The 22,750-nt window shown below is 40.4% G+C and overlaps 1 pseudogene; it reads left to right on the forward strand.

Moving 5' to 3' along the window:
- LOC100524779 lies at positions 21,178–21,975 on the forward strand (annotated as a pseudogene).

Consider the following 22,750-nt stretch of genomic DNA (forward strand, 5'->3'; position numbering starts at 1 on the left):
TTTTGGGAACACAAATCAGTGTATACCAATCTCCTAGATAAATTAGGTTTTCAACTAATTTTTTTTTTGTTTTTATTTTCCCACTGTACAGCAAGGGGGTCAGGTTATCCTTAGATGTATACATTGCAGTTACAGTTTTTTCCCCCACCCTTTCTTCTGTTGCAACATGAGTATCTAGACATAGTTCTCAATGCTATTCAGCAGGATCTCCTTGTAAATCAATTCTAGGTTGTGTCTGATAAACCCAAGCTCCCAATCCCTCCCACTCCCTCCCCCTCCCATCAGGCAGCCACAAGTCTCTTCTCCAAGTCCATGATTTTCTTTTCTGAGGAGATGTTCATTTGTGCTGGATATTAGATTCCAGTTATAAGTGATATCATATGGTATTTGTCTTTGTCTTTCTGGCTCATTTCACTCAGGATGAGATTCTCTAGTTCCATCCATGTTGCTGCAAATGGCATTATGTCATCCTTTTTTATGGCTGAGTAGTATTCCATTGTGTATATATACCACTTCTTCCGAATCCAATCATCTGTCGAAGGACATTTGGACTGTTTCCATGTCCTGGCTATTGTGAATAGTGCTGCAATGAACATGCGGGTGCATGTGTCTCTTTTAAGTAGAGCTTTGTCTGGATAGATGCCCAAGAGTGGGATTGCAGGGTCATATGGAAGTTCTATGTATAGATTTCTAAGGTATCTCCAAACTGTTCTCCATAGTGGCTGTACCAGTTTACATTCCCACCAGCAGTGCAGGAGGGTTCCCTTTTCTCCACACCCCCTCCAGCACTTGTTATTTGTGGATTTATTAATGATGGCCATTCTGACTGGTATGAGGTGGTATCTCATGGTAGTTTTGATTTGCATTTCTCTTATAATCAGTGATGTTGAGCATTTTTTCATGTGTTTGTTGGCCATCTGTATATCTTCTTTGGAGAAATGTCTACTCAGGTCTTTTGCCCATTTTTCCATTGATTGATTGGTTTCTTTGCTGTTGAGTTGTATAAGTTGCTTATATATTCTAGAGATTAAGCCCTTGTCGGTTGCATCATTTGAAACTATTTTCTCCCATTCTGTAAGTTGTCTTTTTGTTTTCTTTTGGGTTTCCTTTGCTGTGCAAAAGCTTTTCAGTTTGATGAGGTCCCATGGGATTATTTTTGCTCTAGTTTCTATTGCTTTGGGAGACTGACCTGAGAAAATATTCATGATGTTGATGTCAGAGAGTGTTTTGCCTATGTTTTCTTCTAGGAGTTTGATGGTGTCCTGTCGTATATTTAAGTCTTTCAGCCATTTGGAGTTTATTTTTGTGCATGGTGTGAGGGTGTGTTCTAGTTTCATTGCTTTGCATGCAGCTGTCCAGGTTTCCCAGCAATGCTTGCTGAATAGACTTTCCTTTTCCCATTTGATGTTCTTGCCTCCCTTGTCAAAGATTAATTGACCATAGGTGTCAGGGTTTATTTCTGGGTTCTCTATTCTGTTCCATTGGTCTGTCTGTCTGTTTTGATACCAGTACCACACTGTTTTGATGACTGTGGCTTTGTAGTATTTCTTGAAGTCTGGGAGAGTTATGCCTCCTGCTTGGTTTTTGTTTCTCAGGATTGCTTTGGCGATTCTGGGTCTTTTGTTTTTCCATATAAATGTTTGGATTGTTTGTTCTAGTTCTGTGAAAAATGTCATGGGTAATTTGATAGGGATTGCATTGAATCTGTAGATTGCTTTGGGTAGTATGGCCATTTTCATAATATTGATTTTTCCAATCCAGGAACATGGAATATCTTTCCATTTCTTTCCATCTTCTTTGATTTCTTTGATTAAAGTTTTATAGTTCTCGGCATATAGGTCCTTTACCTCTTTGGTCAGGTGTATTCCGAGGTATTTGATTTTTTGAGGTAAAATTTTAAAAGGTATCATATTTTTGTATTCCTTTTCTAATGTTTCATTGCTGGTATACAGAAATGCAACTGACTTCTGAATGTTAATCTTATATCCTGCCACTTTGCTGAATTTATTAATCAGTTCAAGGAGTTTTTGGGTTGAGTCCTTAGGGTTTTCTAGGTATAGTATCATATCATCTGCATACAGTGACAGTTTGATCTCTTCTCCTCCTATATGGATGCCTTTTATTTCTTTTGTTTGTCTAATTGCTGTGGCCAGGACTTCCAAAACTATGTTGAAGAGCAGTGGTGAGAGTGGGCATCCCTGTCTTGTTCCAGATTTGAGTGAGAAGGCTTTCAGTTTTTCCCCATTGAGGATTATATTTGCTGTGGGTTTCTCATAAATGGCCTTGATTATATTTAGGAATGTTCCCTCTATACCCACTTTGGCGAGGGTCTTGATCATGAATGGATGTTGAACTTTGTCAAATGCTTTTTCTGCGTCTATTGAGATGATCATATGATTTTTGACTTTTTTTTTGGTAATGTGGTGTATGATGCTGATTGATTTGCGTATGTTGAACCATCCTTGTGAACCTGGGATGAACCCAACCTGGTCATGGTGTATAATTTTTTTGATATGTTGTTGGATTCGGTTGGCTAAGATTTTGTTGAGAATTTTTGCATCTATATTCATCAATGATATTGGGCGATAGTTTTCTTTTTTGGTGGTATCTCTGCCTGGTTTTGGAATGAGGGTGATGGTGGCCTCATAGAATGTCTTTGGGAGTATTCCTTCTTCTTCAACCTTTTGAAAGAGTTTAAGGAGGATGGGCACCAATTCCTCTTTATATGTTTGATAGAATTCACCTGTGAAGCCATCTGGTCCTGGGCTTTTATTTGTAGGGAGTGATTTTATGACCTCTTCAATTTCATTTCCAGTGATCGGTCTGTTCAGTTGGTCTGTTTCTGCTTGATTCAGTTTTGGCAGGCTGTAAGATTCCAGAAAATTGTCCATTTCTTCCAGATTGTCAAACTTGTTGCCGTATAGTTGTTCATAGTATTCTCTTCTGGTTTTTTGTATTTCTGCTGTATCCGTTGTGATTTCTCCTTTTTCATTTATAATTTTGGTTATTTGGGTTCTTTCTCTCCTCTTTTTAGTGAGTCTGGCTAGGGGTTTGTCAATTTTGTTCACCTTTTCAAAGAACCAGCTCTTGGTTTTATTAATTTTCTCTATTGTTTTTTGAGTCTCTATTTTATTGATTTCTTCTTTGATCTTTATAATTTCCTTCCTTCTGCTGACTTTAGGACTTTTTTGTTCTTCTTTTTCTAATTCGTTTAGGTGGAGGGTTAAGTTGTCCATTGGGGATCTTTCTTCTTTTTTGAGAAAGGCCTGGATTGCTATAAATTTCCTTGTGAGAACTGCTTTCGCAGCATCCCATAGATTTTGAGAGGTTGTGTCTTCATTATCATTTGTTTCAAGGTAGTTTTTAATTTCCTTCTTGATTTCTTCATTGACCCATTGGTTTTTAAGTAGCATGTTGTTTAGTCTCCATGTCGTAGGTTTTTTCTCTTTGCTTTTCCCATGGTTGATTTCTAATTTCATGGCATTGTGGTCAGAGAAGATACTTGAGATAATTTCTACGCTCCTAAATTTATTGAGATTCGCTTTGTGTCCCAATATGTGGTCGATTCTTGAGAATGTTCCATGAGCATTTGAGAAGAATGTGTATTCTGCTTTTTTTGGATGTAGTGTCCTGAAGATATCAATGAAGTCTAACTTTTCTATTGTTTCCTTTAGGCTCTCTGTTGCTTTATTGGTTTTCTGTCTAGAGGATCTGTCCATTGATGTGAGGGGGGTATTTAGGTCTCCTACTATGATTGTATTCTCATCAATATCTCCCTTTATGTCTCTTAATATTTGTTGTATGTATCTGGGTGCTCCTATATTTGGGGCATATATGTTGACAATAGTAACATCCTCTCCTTGGATGGATCCCTTAATCATTAAATAGTGTCCTTCTTTGTCTTTCTTTATGCCTTTTGTTTTAAAGTCTATTTTGTCTGATATGAGCGTTGCGACTCCTGCTTTTCTGTCTTGTCTATTGGCGTGAAATAGTTTTCCCCACCCTTTCACTTTCAATCTATAGGTATCTTTTGTCCTAAGGTGAGTTTCTTGTAGGCAGCATATTGAAGGTTTTTGCCTTTTTATCCACTCAGCCACTCTGTGTCTTTTGATTGGGGCATTCAGTCCATTGACATTTAAGGTGATAATCGATAGATGATTATTTATTGCCATTTGAACCTTGTGTTCCAGTTGATTCTATGGTTCTCCATTCTTCCTTTCTTTCTTTTTTTTTTTTTTTTTTTTTTTTTGGTTGGATGGTCTCCTGTTATTATCTGCTTGAGTGGTTTTTTTTTTTCATTTTTTGCAAATGCAATATTTGGTTTTGGCTTGTGGTTGCCTTGTTTTTTAAGTATGCTAACCCCTTCCCATAATTGTGTGTTTTAGCCTGATGGTCCTGTAAGTTCAAACACTTCCTTACTATATTAAAATTAAGAAGAGAGACATACATATAAACAAAAAGGGTTATTTACCTCCTGACATCCCTTGCCCACATTTTATGGTTTTGATGACTCTTTTATTTTTTTCTTTTTCATTTTATTTTGTTTGAAGCATGTTCATGATTAAATCTGTATGCTGGCTTATTTGAGTGACTGCTCTCTGATTGTGGTTTCCTCAGTCCTAGTTCTTCCTCTTCTTCTTCTTTTTTTTTTTTTTTTCCTTTTCTTTTTTCTTCCCTTTCCTTCCTTTTTTTTGGTTTAGAGAAGCCCTTTCAATATTTCCTTTAACCTGGGTTTTGTGTTGCTGTATTCTTTAAGTTTTTGTTTGTTGGGAAAAATTTTTATTTCCCCTTCTATTTTAAATGATATTCTTGCTGCATAGAGTATTCTAGGTTGCATATTTTTTCCTTTGAGCACTTTAAATATCTCTTGCCATTCCCTCCTGGCCTGTAGTGTTTCTGTAGAGAAATCAGCTGATACTCTTATGGGGGTTCCCTTGTAGGTAACATTCTGCTTTTCTCTTGCTGCCTTTAGGATCCTCTCTTTATCCCTAACTTTTGCCATTTTTATTATGATGTGTCTTGGTGTGGGTCTGTTTGGGTTCAGTTTGTTTGGGGCCCTCTGTGCTTCTTGTATCTTGAATCCAGTATCCTTTAGATTTGGGAAGTTTCCAGCAATAATTTCTTCAAATATATTTTCCATTCCCTTATCTTTTTCTACTCCTTCTGGAATTCCTATTATGTGTAGATTGGCCCGCTTTATATTATCCCATAGGTCTCTTATATTGCTTTCCAGTTTTTTGATTCGGTTTTCTGTCTGTTGACCAGATTGAGTGATTTCCATTATTCGATCTTCCATATCACTGATTCGTTCTTCTGCATTATTCATTCTGGTTTTTACTGCCCCTAGTTCAGTTTGCATCTCTGCAAATGAATGTTCTAGTTTTTCTTGGCTCCTCCTTATATTTTCTAGTTCCTTTCTGAGGGTATCTGCATTACTGTTCATATCTTCTCTTAATTCCTTCAGTATTTTCACTATTTCTCTTTTGAACTCCAGGTGTGTCTGACTGCAGAGATCTGTTTCATTGTTGACTGTTTTAGGTGAGTTCTCCTGTTGGTTTGACTGGGGGTGGTTTCTCAGCTTCTTCATCTTGCTTGTTGTTTTCTTTCTCCTGAGGGAGTTGTACTCTCCGTGATCGGGCAGTGTTTGCCTTGTCACTGCCGTGGAATATTTCCTGAGGGCTGTCGTTGTTGGTCAATCTTTTTTGAGGCAGTGTGGCTTTTCTGGAGTGTTGATGGGGCTAACAGTGTTTCTTTGATGCAAAGGAGGACTTCCTGAGGGCAGACAGGACTGGGAGGTCCACACCACGATGGTAGCAGATTTCACTTGCTCATGCAGAGCTTGCTCTGGTGTTTTTAGGCTGTGGGGTTCTTGCAGGGGGTTGGCAGTGTTGGGCAGCTGCTCCTCAGGAGTGCATCACCCCCTGGGGGCTGGAGCAGCTATCTGGGTCACTGAGAACCTAAGAGGCTCTTCCCTAGGGTAGCCCAACTCAGAAGGATAGCCTGAGAATGTAGGCGGATCTTTTCACAGTCTGGCCGAGCTTGTTGCAGGTTTTCTTGGCTGCAGGGGCTCTTCCAGGGGGCTGGTGTTGCTGAGCAGTTATTTCACGGGAGTGGGGCACCCCCTGGGGGCTTGGGCGGGTAGCAGGGCCGTTGGAGATCCAAGAGGCTCCTCCCCAGGGCAGCCCAACTCAGAAAAACCATCTGAGATCTTTTCCCAACTCGGCCAGGCTTGTTGCAGCTTTTCTGGGCTGCAGGGGGTCCTGCCTGGAGCTGGCAGTCCTATGCAGCTGGTCCACTAGAGCATCCCCTGGGGGCTTGGGCGGGTAGCAGGGCCGTTGGAAACTGAAGAGGCTCCTCCCCGGGGCAACCCGACTCAGAAAAACCATCTGAGAATTAGGCCGATCTATTCACAGCCTGGCTAAGCTTGTTCTAGCTTTTCTGGGCTGCAGGCCTTTTCTCAGGGGCTGGTGGTGTTTGGTGCTGCTCTGCGGAAGTGTAGCCCCTCCAAAGGGCAAGCAGGCCTGTGCAGGGACAGCCCCTGCGGTGGTAGGCTTCAGGCAATTGTTGAGGCCAGCCCTCCTGGATGGCAGGCAGCCCCAGGTCTGTGAGAGCATAGGGTGTGGTGGGGGTGGGGGGAGGGGATGCACTGGGAAGCACAGCTTTCAGCTAGCTAGCGGGCCTGTAAGCTTGCTGTGGCATGGGGGGTATTCTATGGGGATCCACCCCTTCTTTTCTCCCCTCCCCAGCACGGGCGCAGACCAGGCTCTTCTCCCAGGTTCCCTCTGATGTGGCTTTCCACTTCCCCGCCCCTGGAGTATTGTTCCCTTCCTCTGCGACAGCTTTGTTTTCTAGTCTCCCAGGCAGTCTCTGCCCCGTCAAATGGTTTCTAGACCTCCCAAGCAGTTTCCGCTCTGTCCCGCCCCCCTAGCCTGGGGACTAATCTCTGGAGGCGAGGACCTGGTGCCCAGCCCCCACCCAGGCGTCTCAATTTTTGGTGACTGTGCCCATAGTTCAGATGGTCCGTTGGGTTCTTGATCCGTTTTTCCGTACTCCAACTTACTGCTACACTCTTCTCTGCATCTGGAGATTCCTCCGGTTCGTTTGATCTTTCGCCAGGTAGGTGACTTTCCAGGGTGCGGGATCCCTTTCTCCTCCACAGTTCCCTTTCGGGAGCGCCCGTCCCGCTCGGATTCACCTTCTCTCACTCTCCTCTTTTCTCCCGTTCTGCCCAATAATGTCACGAATTTCTTGCCGTTATTGGAGTTTAGGTTCCTCTGCCAGCGATTAGTTGCTGTTCTGTGCGAGTCATTTATTCTGTAGATGTGCTTTTTTTGTTGTGTTTGTGGGAGAGGGTGAGCGTGTCCTCCTACTCCTCCGCCATCTTGTCCTCCTCCCAACTAATTTTTTTTAAAGCAAAGTGCAGGAGTTCCCATCGTGGCGCAGTGGTTAACGAATCCGACTAGGAACCACGAGGTAGCAGGTTCGATCCCTGGCCTTGCTCAGAGGGTTAAGGATCCGGCGTTGCCGTGAGCTGTGGTGTAGGTTTCAGACAAGGCTTGGATCCCGAGTTGCTGTGGCTCTGGCACAGGCTAGCAGCTACAGCTCCGATTGGACCCCTATCCTGGGAACTTCCATATGCCGTGGGAGCGGCCCAATAAAGGGCAAAAAGACAAAAAAATAAAATTAAAAATTAAAAAAAAAGCAAGGTGCAGATCAGAGCATATAAACACCTTTTTGTGAAAGAAATGCGCACGCATATTTACAAAAAAAAAAGTTTATAAATGCATTAGAGTATTCCAGAAGGATTCATAAAATACAAGAAGCTTCCAGGCAGGAGAAGTGTCGAGCTGGAGCTGGTAGGCACAATATTAAAAAATCATAGTTTTTTGTTCTTGCCTTTTTTTGTACTTTTTCAATTCTGTGTTAACTGATTTTTTAAAATCCCCTCCCACAACGGTTCTTCAGTTACCTTGACTCTATTTAACATCCAGTTCACTCAAATATCAGGAGAAGGTATTCGGATCTTTCCTTCTGAGCTGCTCTGGCAAGATTAATCCAAGAGAGAATTCATTCAGCTTAATGCTAATCCAAAATATTAAATAAAGAGCAAGAAATCAGAACTGGAGTGAGAGACCAGGCTCGGTAATTACGCAAGCAGAATCTCAAGTGAAGCAGATACTCACAGGCAGAAAGTGAGTGCAGGTTCCTCAAAAGGATTACCGTAGATCTAAGAGTCACATGAGGTCACGGTCAGGAGTGGCCAGGCCAGCCCCACAGTTGTGGCTCAAAGTGCAGCATTTTCTATACCTGCAAGTCCTAAAAATCATTTTTTTTTTCTTCTTAGGGCCGGACCTGCAGCATATGGAAATTCCTAGGCTAGGGGTTGAATCAGAGCTGCGGCTGCCAGCCTACGTCACAGCCACAGCAATGTGGGATCTGAGCTGCATATGCAACATACATGGCAGCTTGCAGCAACAGCCACATCCTTAAACTACTGAGTGAGGTCAGGGATCAAACCCACATCCTCATAGATACTAGTCGGGATGGTCATCTGCTGAGCCACAGTGGGAAATCCCTTCCTACATCACTTGTATCCCAGGGAAAGATAGTCAATCTGATATTCCAGAGAATTTCAAGATGGGTAATCCTGAGAGGTCAAAATCTAGAATAGAATTGGTAATGGAAAAAAAAAAAAAGAAAAAAAAAAGGGGATGAAAATGAAGTACAGAACTAGATAATATACTGTTGACAAAAAAATGCTTTAAATTGTATTTTACTCTGCAAGGAATAAATAGTATGCTCTCTAAATAGGATTGGTAAGAGAGTTCCCTGGTGGCTCAGTGAGTTAAGGATCTGGCATTGTCACTACTGTGGCTCAGGTTTGATCCCTAGCCCAAGAACTTCTGTGTGTCACAGGTACAGCCAAAAAAATTAATTAAATAAATAGGATTGATAATAAAATAAATTTGAGAAGTACTTATAATCATCCTCCTCTTAAAGACTCACAATATGATATCACTTGCATGTGGAATCAAAAGAAAAAGGATACAAATGAACTTATTTTCAGAACAGAAATAGACTCATAGATATGAAAACAAACAAGTTACCAAAGGGAATAGGTAGGGGGAGGGAAGGACTGGGGGTTTGGGATTGACATATGTACTCTGAGGCATATGGAATGACTGGCCAATGGGGATCTACTCTATAGCACAGGGAACTCTACCCAATATTCTGTGATCATCTAATGGGAAAGAATCTGAAAAAGAATGGATGTGTGCATGTGTATAACTTAATCACTTTGTTGTACAACAGAAATTATCACAACCTTGTGAATCAACTAAACTTCCATAAAAATTTATTTAAAAATGATTCACAATGCATATTGTTAGTTAAGACCCTAAGAAGTCCTTCATGAAAGAAAAAATTAACTTTTTTGAACTCAGTTTATAAAATACACTTGACCTCAGATCATTTTCTTAGATTTTAAAGTATTCTTGCAAATCTGAGATTCCAAGAAGCACAGTTTGAAACATTCATATAAATACTTCTACATCACATTCTGCAAGATTTTGGAGAGTAGTTTGGGAAAGGAAATGTTTAGATAGATACAAGGTCAGCTCAGTGGGTAAGATAGGACTGGACTGTTTCTGGGTGCATTTATTTACTTGACAAACATTTATTGAACACCATCTAGAAGAATAAACAAGGCAAAATATTTTTTTCTGTAAAGCATAGGGATTTTTTTCCTTTATTAAAATGAGTCATTTTGTAATTTTGCTTTTAAAAGTGATAGACATTTTCCAGTATATTCTTCACAGAATATTCACAGTTTGATTAATATGAGCTGACTAGCTTGTTGCTCCAATAAGCATTGAGTTATTGGCTCAAAAAAATACCAGACTGTGAAACCATTGAGATATTTCTTTGTCAAGTATGTAATACAACCAATGCTTAGCTTTTTTTTTTTTTTTTTTGTCTTTTTGCCCTTTATTGGGCCACTCCTGCGGCATATGGAGGTTCCCAGGCTAGGGGTCCAATCGGAGCTGTAGCCGCCGGCCTACACCACAGCCACAGCAATGAGGGATCCAAGCCACGTCTACAACCTACACCACAGCTGACGGCAACGCTGGATCCTTAACCCACCTAGCAAGGCCAAGGATTGAACCCGCAACCTCATGGTTCCTAGTTGGATTTGTTAACCACTGAGCCACGATGGGAACTCCCTAGCTTTATGATAAATTTATTTAAATGAATAAAATAAAATATTGGTTTTTTTGTTTTGTTTGTTTGTTTGTCTTTTTAGAGCCACACCCACAGCATATGGAAGTTCCCAGGCTAGGGGTCCAATCGGAGCTACAGCTGCTGGCCTACACCAGAGCCACAGCAACTCAGGATCCCAGCCTCATCTGCCACCTACACCATAGCTCATAGCAACACCAGATCCTTAACCCACTGAGCAAGGCCAGGGATCAAACCCGCTACCTCATGGTTCCTAGTCAGATTCGTTTCCACTGCACCACGACAGGAACTCCTGAATAAAATAAAATATTAATGACAAAAACAAAAATATCTAGGGATAGAATAAATTAAACATGGCAAATTGAACCTGTTCATTTCTATGCTCTCCTAAAACCTCAATGGAATCAAAAAGGAATGAAACCTTGGAGTGCCTCTTGTGGCTCAGTGGGTTAAGAACCTAACTAATATCCAAGAGGATGCAGGTTCAATCCCTGGCCTCGCTCAGTGGTTTAAGGATCCAGCGTTGCCACAAGCTGCAGAGTGGGTTGCAGACAAGGCTCAGATGCTTGCTGTGGTGTAAGCTGGCAGTTGCAAGTCCGATTCAGCCTCTAGCTGAATATGCCGCAGGTGCACCCATTAAAAAAAAAAAAAGAAAAAAAAAAAAAGGAATGAATTCACCACCATGACAAAAAGAACAGGGTGGGTAGTAAGAGCAGTTAAGGGATATCCACAAGGTTCTAGAAGGTGGAAAGTAGAGGAATGAGTGGTAAGACTTAGCTCAGTAGAGAAAGTGGAAGCCCACCTGCCTGCAGGGAGAAATGCACTAGCAAGAAGTGCACCAGCTTAAACTATAAATGCCATAAAGCTCCAGGATGGGATCCCTGAAGAACCAGGGTGTGGGACACAGCTGAAAAGTAGCGAATTAATCAAAAGAAGACAAGTCACAGGAAGACCTCCAGAGCCGCTCTCCTGCCAGTAACGTTAGGTACAACTCTCCAGCACCTGGGAAAAGGCAGGTTGAAGAGCCTGCTCTGCCTCAGAGCTACTGATGCCAAAACCTCAGGCTCCCCACTGGTATAGGTCCCTTTCAAGCCCTCGTGTTTAATTTTGCTTCATCATTTTATATTCTTTGTCTGGAAGAGGGCCCTCCAAATTATATAAACATGAGGCCCCACAGAACCTAGCTCCACTCCAGACAGAGTGGAGAGTTTGGACCAGGAGACACCATTTCTGAAAACAAGGGGATTGTGGGAGAATCTGCATGAAAAACAATCCCCTTCTTCCCCTGCCACAGCACACCTCTCAAAACACTGTAGCCAGGCCATACTCCCAGGAAGAGACTAGAAAACACTGAGCAGCTCAAAATCAAAGATCTATAGAAACTGACATTCATAGTGGCCCACTGCTATTTTCAGGGAATTCCTGAAGACAGCCTCCCTACAGCAAAGCTCACTGGTTGACAAGCCCTAAAGCTTAAAAGCCTCACTTTAAGTATGAATATAGCATACTTAAATATTCATACTTGGAGTTCCCGTTGTGGCAAAGTGGAAACAAATCCAACCAGGAACCATGAGGTTGCGCGTTTGATTCCTGGCGTTGCTCAGTGGGTTAATGATCTGGCATTGCTATGAGCTGTGGTGTAGGTTGCAGAAGAGGCTTGGATTTGGCATTGCTGTGGCTGTGGGCAGGCTGGTAGCTGTGGCTCCGATTCAACCCCTAGCCTGGGAACCTCCATATAATGTGGATGTGGCCCTGCAAAGCAAAAATAAATAAATAAATAAATAAATAAATAAATGTTCTCACTTTAAGTATGAATAGTCAAGAATCACCACAGAAAAGCCTTTGACACATAGAAAAAAAAAGGCAGAGGAAAACATCAACAACAAAAACAAACCTTATAACAAATATCCTCAGAAAGAAAAAATACTGTACAACTATTACAGAAAACAGCATGGAGTTACCTTAGAAATCTAAATATGGAACTACCATATTATCCAGCAATCCCACTCCTGGGCATATATCTGGACAAAACTTTCATTCTAAAAGATACATGCACCCCCATGCAGCACTATTCACCATAGCCAAGACATGGAAACAACCTAAATGTCCAATGGCAGATGAATGGATTAAGAAGATGTGGTACATATACACAATGGAGTACTACTCAGTCATAACAAAGAACAAAATAATGCCAATTGCAGCAACATGGATGAACCTAGAGACTCTCATACTAAGTGAAGTAAGTCAGAAAGAGAAGGACAAATACCATACGATATCACTTATATCTGGAATCTAATATATGACACAAATGAACATTTCCACAGAAAAGAAACAAACTCGTGGACATGAATTACAGACTTGTGGTTGCCAGGGTGGGAGAGGGAGGAAGTGGGATGGACTGGGAGTTTGGGGTTAGTAGATGTAAACTATTGCATTTGGAGTGGATAAGCAATGAGATCCTGCTGTATAGCACAGGTAACTATATCTAATCACTGTGATGTAACATGATGGAGGATAATGTGAAAAAAAGAATGTATATATATATAAAACTGGGTCATTTTGCTATACAGCAGAAATTGACAGAGCATTGTAAATCAAGTATAATAAAAAAATTTTTAAAAGAAAAAATACTGCATCCATTTTAAAACTTTATATGTATTATACAGTATATATGTACTATATACTATAGTATACGTATGAAATACATACATATACAGTATATGTGTATATATAATGCATTTATATAATATCAAAGATATATACATGTGAACTATATATACATAAATACACATACGGGAGTTCCTATTGCGGCTCAGTGGTTTAAGAACCCAACATAGTATCTACAAGGATGTGGGTTCCATCCCTGGCCTTGCTCAATGGGTTAAATATCCAGTGTTGCCACAACCTGTGGTGTAGGTTTCAAATGCAGCTCAGATCCAACATTGCTGTGGTTGTGGTGTATGCCTACAGCTGCAGTTCCAGTTTGATCCCTAGCCTTGTAACTTCCGTATGCCACAGGTGTGGCCCTAAAAAGAAAAAAAAAATTATTAAAACTATGTTGGGTGGATGAGGGAGGGGATATATATACTTTCTTCTTGTTCTTAATTTTTTTCACATCGTAGATCACTATCTGGAATTATCCAAGAAATACAGTCTTGCCTATTTTTTACTTTTACACACCAGGATGTGCTTTCATAAGTATGGGGACTTTGTCTCACCCTCCAGTACATCCCCAGTTATTTCCAGATGGGAAGAGGGCAGGGCACGTACAATTGGGATAAATCCCCATTCTTTAGATAGGAGGTCAACAGATAATGTTCATATTGAAAACTTTTGAAATAATAGTATAAGCGTATCATTTCAAATAATACCAGCAGAAACCACTAAAATAGGTGAAAGCACAGTTCCTGTCATGGCTCAGCAGTAACGAATCTGGCTAGTATCCATGAGGATAGGGGTTCAATCCCTGGCTTCACTCAGTGGGTTAAGGATCTGGCATTGCCGTGAGCTATGGTATAGGTAGCAGATGTGGTTTGGATCTGGTGTGGCTGTGGCTGTGGTATAGGCTGGCAGCTTCAGCACCAATTTGATCCCTTGCCTGGGAACTTCCATATGCCACAGGTGTAGCCCTAAAGAGACAAAAAAAAAAAAAAAAAAAGGTGAAAGCTATATTCTCTGGAGAGCAGAAGTGAGGAATGCAAAGGGATAAAGCAAGAGAGAGCCATGTTCCATTATAAGCCTTTTAATATTTTCTGATTCTTAAATTATTAAATGTATTACTTTGGTAAATAAATGATTAAACCCTGAAGGCAGAAAATATATAAATGGACACTATAGAATTATGTATAGCAAAGTTAAATTTCATTTTTGCATTTAAAACACTTTAAGACAAAAAAAGACAAAATTTTTAATTTAAAAAAATTTTACAATAGTGGTTTAGAATAACTAATTTCACAGCAATGCATAGAATGAATTGAGTGAGGTAATAGATTAGAGGAAAGAAAACTAGAAGGACATTGAGATGGGTAGGATGATAGGTGATGAGTCCCTGAGCTAGATAAGGATCCCTGAAATTGTAGTCACACAGCAGAACACACTTGCGAAGTATAAAATGTATTTGAGGAGTTCGTGTTGCAGCTCAGCAGCTTAAGAACCCAAAATAATGACCATGAGGATGGGGGTTCAATCCCTGGCCTTGCTCAGTGGATTAAGGATCCAGCGTTGCTGCACGTTGTGGCATAAATCTCAGATGCAGCTCAGATCCAGGGTTGTTGTGGCTGTGGTCTGATTTGACCCTAGACTGGGAACTTTCATATGCTACAGGTATGGTCTTAAAAAGAAAACAAACAAACAAAAAGTATTTGAAAAGATATCAAGGGAGGTCCTGTTGTGGCACAGGGCAAATGAATCCAACTAGTATCCATGAAGATGCGGGTTCGATCCCTGGCCTCAATCAGTGAGTTAAGGATCCGGCGTTGCCTTGAGCTGTGGTGTAGGTCACAGACAAGGTTCAGATCCTGCATTGCTGTGGCTGTGGTGCAGGCCAGCATCTGTAACTCCAATTGGACCCCTAGCCTGTGAAATTCCGTATGCCGTGGGTGTGGCCCTAAGAAGCAAAAAAAAGAAAGAAATGATATCGAGGAATGACCACATATTCCATGGCCATCATTTGTAGTCATTCTCAAGTAATTTTTTTCAGGGCTTAGGAAGTAGTACAATTGTATATATTAAACACTTAGTTGAGGAGTTCCCGTCGTGGCGCAGTGGTTAACGAATCCGACTAGGAACCATGAGGTTGCGGGTTCGGTCCCTGCCCTAGCTCAGTGGGTTAACGATCCGGCGTTGCCGTGAGCTGTGGTGTAGGTTGCAGACCCGGCTCGGATCTCGCATTGCTGTGGCTCTGGTGTAGGCCGGTGGCTACAGCTCCGATTCAACCCCTAGCCTGGGAACCTCCATATGCCGTGGGAGCGGCCCAAGAAATAGCAACAACAACAACAACAACAAAAAGGACAAAAAAATAAAATAAAATAAAATAAATAAATAAATACTTAGTTGAAAAAAATTGTGTTACCCTTATTTATAGCAATATTCCTTTCAGGATAATTTTCATAGTTCTAATGTCGATAATAAGCAAAGTCTTTACAATTCTTTGGCACACTGGCTAACTTTATTTTAAATTTAATTATTGGCGTATAGTTGATTTATAATGTTGTATTCATTTCAAGTGTACAACAAAGTGAATCAGTCATACATATAAATAGATCCACACTTTTTCCCCATATAGATTATTATAAACTATTGAGTAGATTTTCCTGTGCTATACAGTAACACAGGCTAGCTTTCAAAGCTTGAGATAGAGGAGTTTCCACTGTGGCACAGTGGGTTAAGAATCCAACTTCTGTGGCTTGCGTCACTGCAGAGGCATGGGTTCAATCCCCGGCCTGGCACAGTGGGTTAAGTATCCAGAGTTGCCATAGCTGTGGTATAGGTCATGGTTGTGGCTTGGATTCAATCCCTGATCCAGGAATTTCCACATGCAGTGGGTATGACCAAAAACAAAGTTTTTTGAAAAGCGTGAGGTAAAGGAGTTCCCATCGATGCTCAGCAGAAGCGAACCCAACTAGCATCCATGAGGAAGGATCCAGGTTTAATCCCTGGCCTCACTCAGTGGGTTAAGGATCCGGCGTTGCCTTGAGCTATGGTATAGGTCACAGATGTGGCTCAGATCTGGCGCTGCTGTGGCTATAGCTTCGATTCAACCCCTAGCCCGGGAACCTCTATATGCCATGGAGGCAGCCCTAAAAAGACACACACACACAAAAGAGATAAAATTGCAGTGTCCATATCATGTTATTACTCACAGTGCCACAAGTTCAGAACTCAGTAGCTTTCAGAAGTCAACATCCACTGATTTTAAGAAATCATCTTCCATATTCCTGATAAAGATCTAAAGTTATCTCTCAGCCCTTTAAAATACCAAAATATCTTGTTCTTCCTGCCCCGGATCATTATTCTGCCTTGTATAATTTGTAATTGTTTTTAATCCCTCTTATAATAAAGTAAATTTGGACCAGGATTTGTACCATAGACATGCACGTGCTCATTAAAGAGTTTTTGTTTGTTTGTTTGTTTTTGTCTTTTTGCTTTTTCTAGGGCCGTTCCCGTGGCATATGGAGGTTCCCAGGCTAGGAGTCTATCGGAGCTCTAGCCGCCAGCTAACACCAGAGCCACAGCAACTCGGGATCCGAGCCGCGTCTGCAGCCTACACCACAGCTCACCGCAACGCCAAATCCTTAACCCACTGAGCAAGGCCAGGGATCAAACCCGAAACCTCATGGTTCCTAGTCAGATTCATTAACCACTGAGCCACGACGGGAACTCCAAGAGTTTTTGAGTTGGATTGGGTATTCATCATTTGTAAATGCTTATAGAAATTTAATTATTTTCTCCCTTCAAGAGCAGAGGAGCCCTGTTTCCTCAAGAAGTACGGAATTAAAGTAGATGAATTGTTCTTAACCCTCTGGCACACTAGAAATATCTGGGAGGCTTAGAAAAATTCTGATGCCCAACTCAAAAAAAACTGGGTAATTTTTTTAAATCCCCTGATACTTCTAATAGAGGTTGAGAACTGCTAAATTCGATCGTCTATAGCTTTGATTCCCAAACCCGGTTCAATATCAGAAGCACATAAGAAGCTTCCTAAAATGCATCTCGTCCAGCTCTGAACTCTGATAATGACTAAGTGGCACACAAACCACTGTTGATTTTTCTCATTCAGTGTATTCAATTTGACAAGTTACAGAGGCAAAGAGTTTGCAATAGGTGGTCCACTTAGAGAAAAATCTTAGGTTTGGACTTGTGTACAAGGAATTGATGAACTAGCAGGGAGGCTATACCTCATTTATCTCTACTTCTGTTCCCCTTCCCCAAAGCAAGTCCCTCTGCCTCTTTCTGCTTGGCTTAATTCCTGCCTGGAATGGAGATTTGGGAGTTGGAGTAAGTCAGCACTACAAGCTGGTTCTAAGATGCTGGGGAAGCACAGAATAACATTACTGTCATTCTTTATGTAATGCTGTGCTTGCAAGAGACTGTGTTGCTCTTCCACCAAAAATAGGTATTTTTGACTGTTTGCTTTTTCATTTTTTTGGTTTTATTGAAGTATAGTTGATTTACAAGGTTGTGATCTTTCTGCTACACAACAAAGTGGTTCAGTCATACACGTACACATATCGATTCTCTTTCAGATTTTTAACAGCAAATGTTCTCCATAATTCTTTTTTTCTGCTCCCTTATTTTATTACTATTATTATTTTAATAGGTATTTCCACAATACAATTTTTTTCTACTGTACAGCATGGTGACCCAGTTACACATACATGAATACATTCTATTTTCGCACATTATCATGCTCCATAATAAGTGACTAGACATAGTTCGCAGTGCTACAGAGCAGGATCTCATTGTTAATCCATTCCAAAGGCAATAGTTTGTATCTATTAACCCCAATCTCCCCAACCACCCCACTCCCTCGCCCTCACCCTTGGCAACCACAAGTCTATTCTGCCAGTCCATGATTTTCTTTTCTGTGGAAAGGTTCATTTGTGCCCCATATTAGATTCCAGATGTAAGTGGTATCATATGGTATTTGTCTTTCTCTTTCTGACTTACTTTACTCAGTATGAGAGTCTCTAGTTCCATCCATGTTGCTGCAAATGGCATTATTTTTATGGCTTAGTAGTATTCCATTGTGTATATATACCACATCTTCCTAACCCAATCATCTGTCAATGGACATTTAGGTTGTTTCCATGTCTTGGCTATTGTGAATTGAGCCGTAATGAATATGTGGGTGCCTGTGTCTTTTTTAAGGAAAGTTTTGTCCAGATAAATGCCCAAGATTGCAATTGCTGGGTCATATGGTAGTTCTATGTATAGATTTCTAAAGTACCTCCATACTGTTCTCCATAGTGGTTGTACCAGCTTACATTCCCACCAACAGTACAGGAGGGTTCCCTTTTCTCCACACTCCCTTCAGCATTTGTTATGTGGATCTATTAATGGTGGTCATTCTGACTGGTGTGAGGTGGTATCTCGTGGTAGTTTTGATTAGCATTTCTCTAATAATCAGTGATGTTGAGCATTTTTTCATGTGCTTGTTGGCCATCTGCTCGTCTTCCTTGGAGAAATGTCTATTCAGGTCTTTGTCCATTTTTCAATTGGATTGTTGGCTTTTTTTGCTATTGAGTTGTATAAGTTGTTTGTATATTTTAGAGATTAAGCCCTTGTCAGTTGCATCATTTGAAACTATTTTCTCCCATTCTGTAAATATCTTTTTGTTTTCTTTTTGGTTTCCTTTGCTGTGAAAAAGCTTGTCAGTTTGATTGTCCCATGGGTTTATTTTTGCTCTCATTTCTGTTGCTCTGGAAGATGGACCTGAGAAAACATTTGTAAGGTTGATGTCAGAGAATGTTTTGCCTGTGTTCTCTTCCAGGAGTTTGATGGTGTCTTGTCTTATACTTAAGTATTTCAGCCATTTCAAGTTTATTTTCATGAATGGTGTGAAGGTGTGTTCTAGTTTCATTGCTTTGCATGCAGCTGTCCAGGTTTCCCAGGAATACTTGCTGAAAAGACTGTCATTTTCCCATGTTATGTTCTTGCCTCCTTTGTCAAACATTAATTGACCATAGGTGTCTGGCTTTATTTCTGGGTTCTCTGTTCTGTTCTATTGGTCTGTATGTCTGTTTTGGTACCACACTGTCTTGATAACTGTGGCTTTGTAATATTGCCTGAAGTCTGGAAGAGTTATGTCTCCTGGTTTTTATTCTTCAGAATTACTTTGGCAATTCTAGGTCTTTTATGGTTCCATATAAATTTTTGGATTGTTTGTTCTAGTTCTGTGAAAAATGTCATGGGTAATTTGATAGGGATTGCCTCGAATCTGTAGATTGCTTTGGATAGTATAGCCATTTTACAATATTAATTTTTCCAACCCAGGAGCATGGAATATCTCCATTTCTTTACATCTTCCTTAATTTCCTTGATTATGTTTTATAGCTCTTGGCATATAAGTCCTTTACCTCCTTGGTCAGGTGTATACCCAGGTATTTGATTTGGGGGGGTGCAATTTTATAAGGTATTGTATTTTTGTATTCCTTTTCTAATATTTCATTGTTAGTATACAGAAATGCGACTGATTTCTGAATGTTAATCTTATATCCTCTACTTTGCTGAATTTGTTGATCAGTAGTTTTTGGGTTGAGTCCTTAGGGTTTTCTATATATAGTATCATGCCATCTGCATACAGTGACAGTTTTACCTCTTCTCTTCCTATTTGGATGACTTTTATTTCTTTTGTTTGTCTGATTGCTGTGGCTAGGACTTCCAGTACTATGTTGAATAACAGTGGTGAGAGTGGACATCCTTGTCTTGTTCCAGATTTTGGTGGAAAAGCTTTCAGTTTTTCCCCATTGAGTATTATATTTGCTGTGGGTTTGTCATAAATGGCTTTTATTATGTTAAGGAATGTTCCCTCTATACCTACTTTGGTAAGAGTTTTTATCATGAAGAGAAAAAACCCAAATAAACAAAATCAGAAATGATTAAGGAGAATTCACAAGGGATACTACAGAAATACAAAAAGCATAATTCTTTTTTTCATTACTTAATGGATTTTTATAACATTTATAGGTGTACAACAATCATCACAGCCAAATTTTACAGCATTTCCATCCCAAACCCTCAGTGCATCCCCCCACCCCCCAACCTGTCTCATTTGGAAAACGTAAGTTTTTCAAAGTCTGTGAGTTAATATCTGTTCTGCAAAGAAGTTCATTCTGTCCTTTTTTCAGATTCCACATGTCAGTGATAGCATTTGATGTTGGTGTCTCATTGTATGGCTGACTTCACTTAGGATGATAATTTCTAGGTCCATCCATGTTGCTAAAAATGCCATCATTTCCTTCTTTTTAATGGCTGAGTAATATTCCATTGTGTATATGTACCACCTCTTCTTGATCCACTCCTCTGTCCATGGACATTTAAGTTGTTTTCATGTCTTGGCTATTTCCAATAGTGCTGCAATGAACATTGGAGAATATGTGTCTTTTGGAATCATGGTTTTCTCTGGATTGATGCCCAGGAAGGGATTGCTAGATCAAATGGTAGTTGTATGTTTAGTTTTCTGAGGTGTCTCCATACTGTTTTCCACAGTGGTTGCACCAATTTACATTCCCACAAACAGTGTGCTAGGGTTCCTTTTTCTCCACACCCCCTCTAGCACTTATTGTTTGTAGACTTTTGGATGATGGCCATTCTGGCTGGTGTAAGGTGGTACTTCATGGTGGTTTTGATTTGCATTTCTCTAATAATGAGTGATGTTGAACATCTTTTCATGTGTTTTTTGGCCATCTGTATGTCTTCTTTGGAGAATTGTCTGTTTAGCTCTTCTGCCCATTTTTGGATGGGGTTGTTTGTTTTTTTGGTATGGAGCTGTAGGAGATGTTTATAAATTTTGGAGATGAATCCCTTGTCAGTCAATTCATTTGAAAAATATTTAAAGGTATTTTTTATTATTTAAAGGTAAGTAGTGTCACTATTTCCTCCCTATACTACATGTTATAATATTCTTAGTACTATTTTCACTACAGATGAATGCATCAGTTACCAAATAATGATCTTAGATTTATTTAATCATCTTACAAGAAAAACTCATGGAACCCCATGACAGTCAGTCAGATAGGCTGGGAAAGCCTCATCTTGCACAAGAGCAAAGTGAAAAGAAAACCTGTCACAGCAGTCAAGCCAGGTCTTCTGGCACCTTGTTCCAAAACCTGTGCTTCTTCTACTCTAGAATATTCCATTGTCTGTTGTGGAGAGAGTGGAAACTTTTCTTCCTTCAAGAATGTCAGATTTTGGAGGCTGGTGCCAGAGCTCACCAGCATGTCCATGGTGCCGCCCGGTCGCTCACAGACCAGCTGGCCCCGGGGGGTTTACCAATATGGCAACAAGTACATCCAGCAGACCAAGCCCCTTAGCCTCGTGCTCACCATAAACCTGTACCCTCTTATTAATTATACTTTTGGTACAAAAGAGCCCCTGTATGAGAAGGACAGCTTTGTTGCCGCCAGATTTCAGTGCATGAGCGAGGAATTTGATAAATTTGGCATGAGGAGGACTGTAGAAGTGGTTTTGATTGTCCATGAGCACCAGCTCCCCATGTGTTACTGCTACAGCTGGGAACAACTTTCCTCAAATTACCTGATAGTGAGCTTAACCCAGGAGAAGATGAAATTGAAGGATTAAGACGCTTAATGACAGAGATACTGGGCTGTCAAGATGGAGTCCTGCAAGACTGGGTCACTGACGATTGTTTTGGTAGATGGTGGAGACCAACTTTTGAACATCCTTAGTTCCCATATATTCTTGCACACATTGCAAAACCTAAGGAACATAAGAAGTTGTTTTTGGTTCTGCTTCAAGAGAAAGTCTTATTCGCAGTCCCTAAAAATTATACGCTGGTAGCTGCACCACTATTTGAGCTGCCTGACAATGCACCCGGATATGGACCCATCATTTCTAGTCTCCCTCAGCTTTTGAGAAGGTTCAATTTTATATACAACTGAATTCCTGCACAGCGGAGAAGTAAGAGAAGCCCTCTCTGTGAGCATAGCTATACACAGTGTAGAATAAACATCGTAGTAAGGTGTTTTTGGTTTTATCCCTTTCCCAATCCCTAAATTGCCACCTACTTTCTGTTGTTTGAATAGTAAAGTTAATATGAAAAACTAGATCGTGGTGTAAGAAAATGTGATAATGTTTAATTTACTTTTGGTTCTACTCATAACTTTTTTATACTACATTAAAGAAAGTGGACTTCTTTAAAAAAAAAAAAAAAAGTGTTGGATTTCAGAGCTCCCATCGCGGCGCAGTAGAAAGAAATCCGACTAAGAACCATGAGGTTGTGGGTTCAATTCCTTGAGTCGCTCCGTAGGTTAAGGATCCAGTGTTGCTGTGAGTTGTGGTGTAGGTGGCAGATGCAGCTCAGATCCCAAGTTGCTGTGGCATGGTGTAGGCTGGCAGTTGTAGCTCCAATTCAGCCCCTAGCCTGGGAACCTCCATATGCCATGCGTGTGGCCCTATAAAAAATAAATAAATTTTTTTAAAAAGCGAAAAGCAAAAAAAAAGGTCCAGTTTCAAGTTCTGAATGTGCTAAATTGCATTTTCTGGTGAATCCTTCCCCTTGAAGAAAAGACTGTCTGGGGTAATGGCTATTCCAAGCAATCAGGGCAGTAAAATTTGTATAAAAAATTTATATTAGTTAATAACCTAGAAGGGAAAAGAATCTGAAAAAGAGTACATGTAATATATATGTACATATAAACTGAGTCGCTTTTCTGTACACCTAAAACTAACACAATGTTGTGAATCAACTATACTTCAGTTAAAAAATTATACAAATATAAAAAAATATATGTGTTACTTGGGTTTGTCTTTTTGTGCATGGAAATCACTG

The sequence above is a fragment of the Sus scrofa genome, chromosome 1, assembly GCF_000003025.6.
Source record: "Sus scrofa isolate TJ Tabasco breed Duroc chromosome 1, Sscrofa11.1, whole genome shotgun sequence".
NCBI classification, from domain to species: Eukaryota; Metazoa; Chordata; class Mammalia; order Artiodactyla; family Suidae; genus Sus; species Sus scrofa.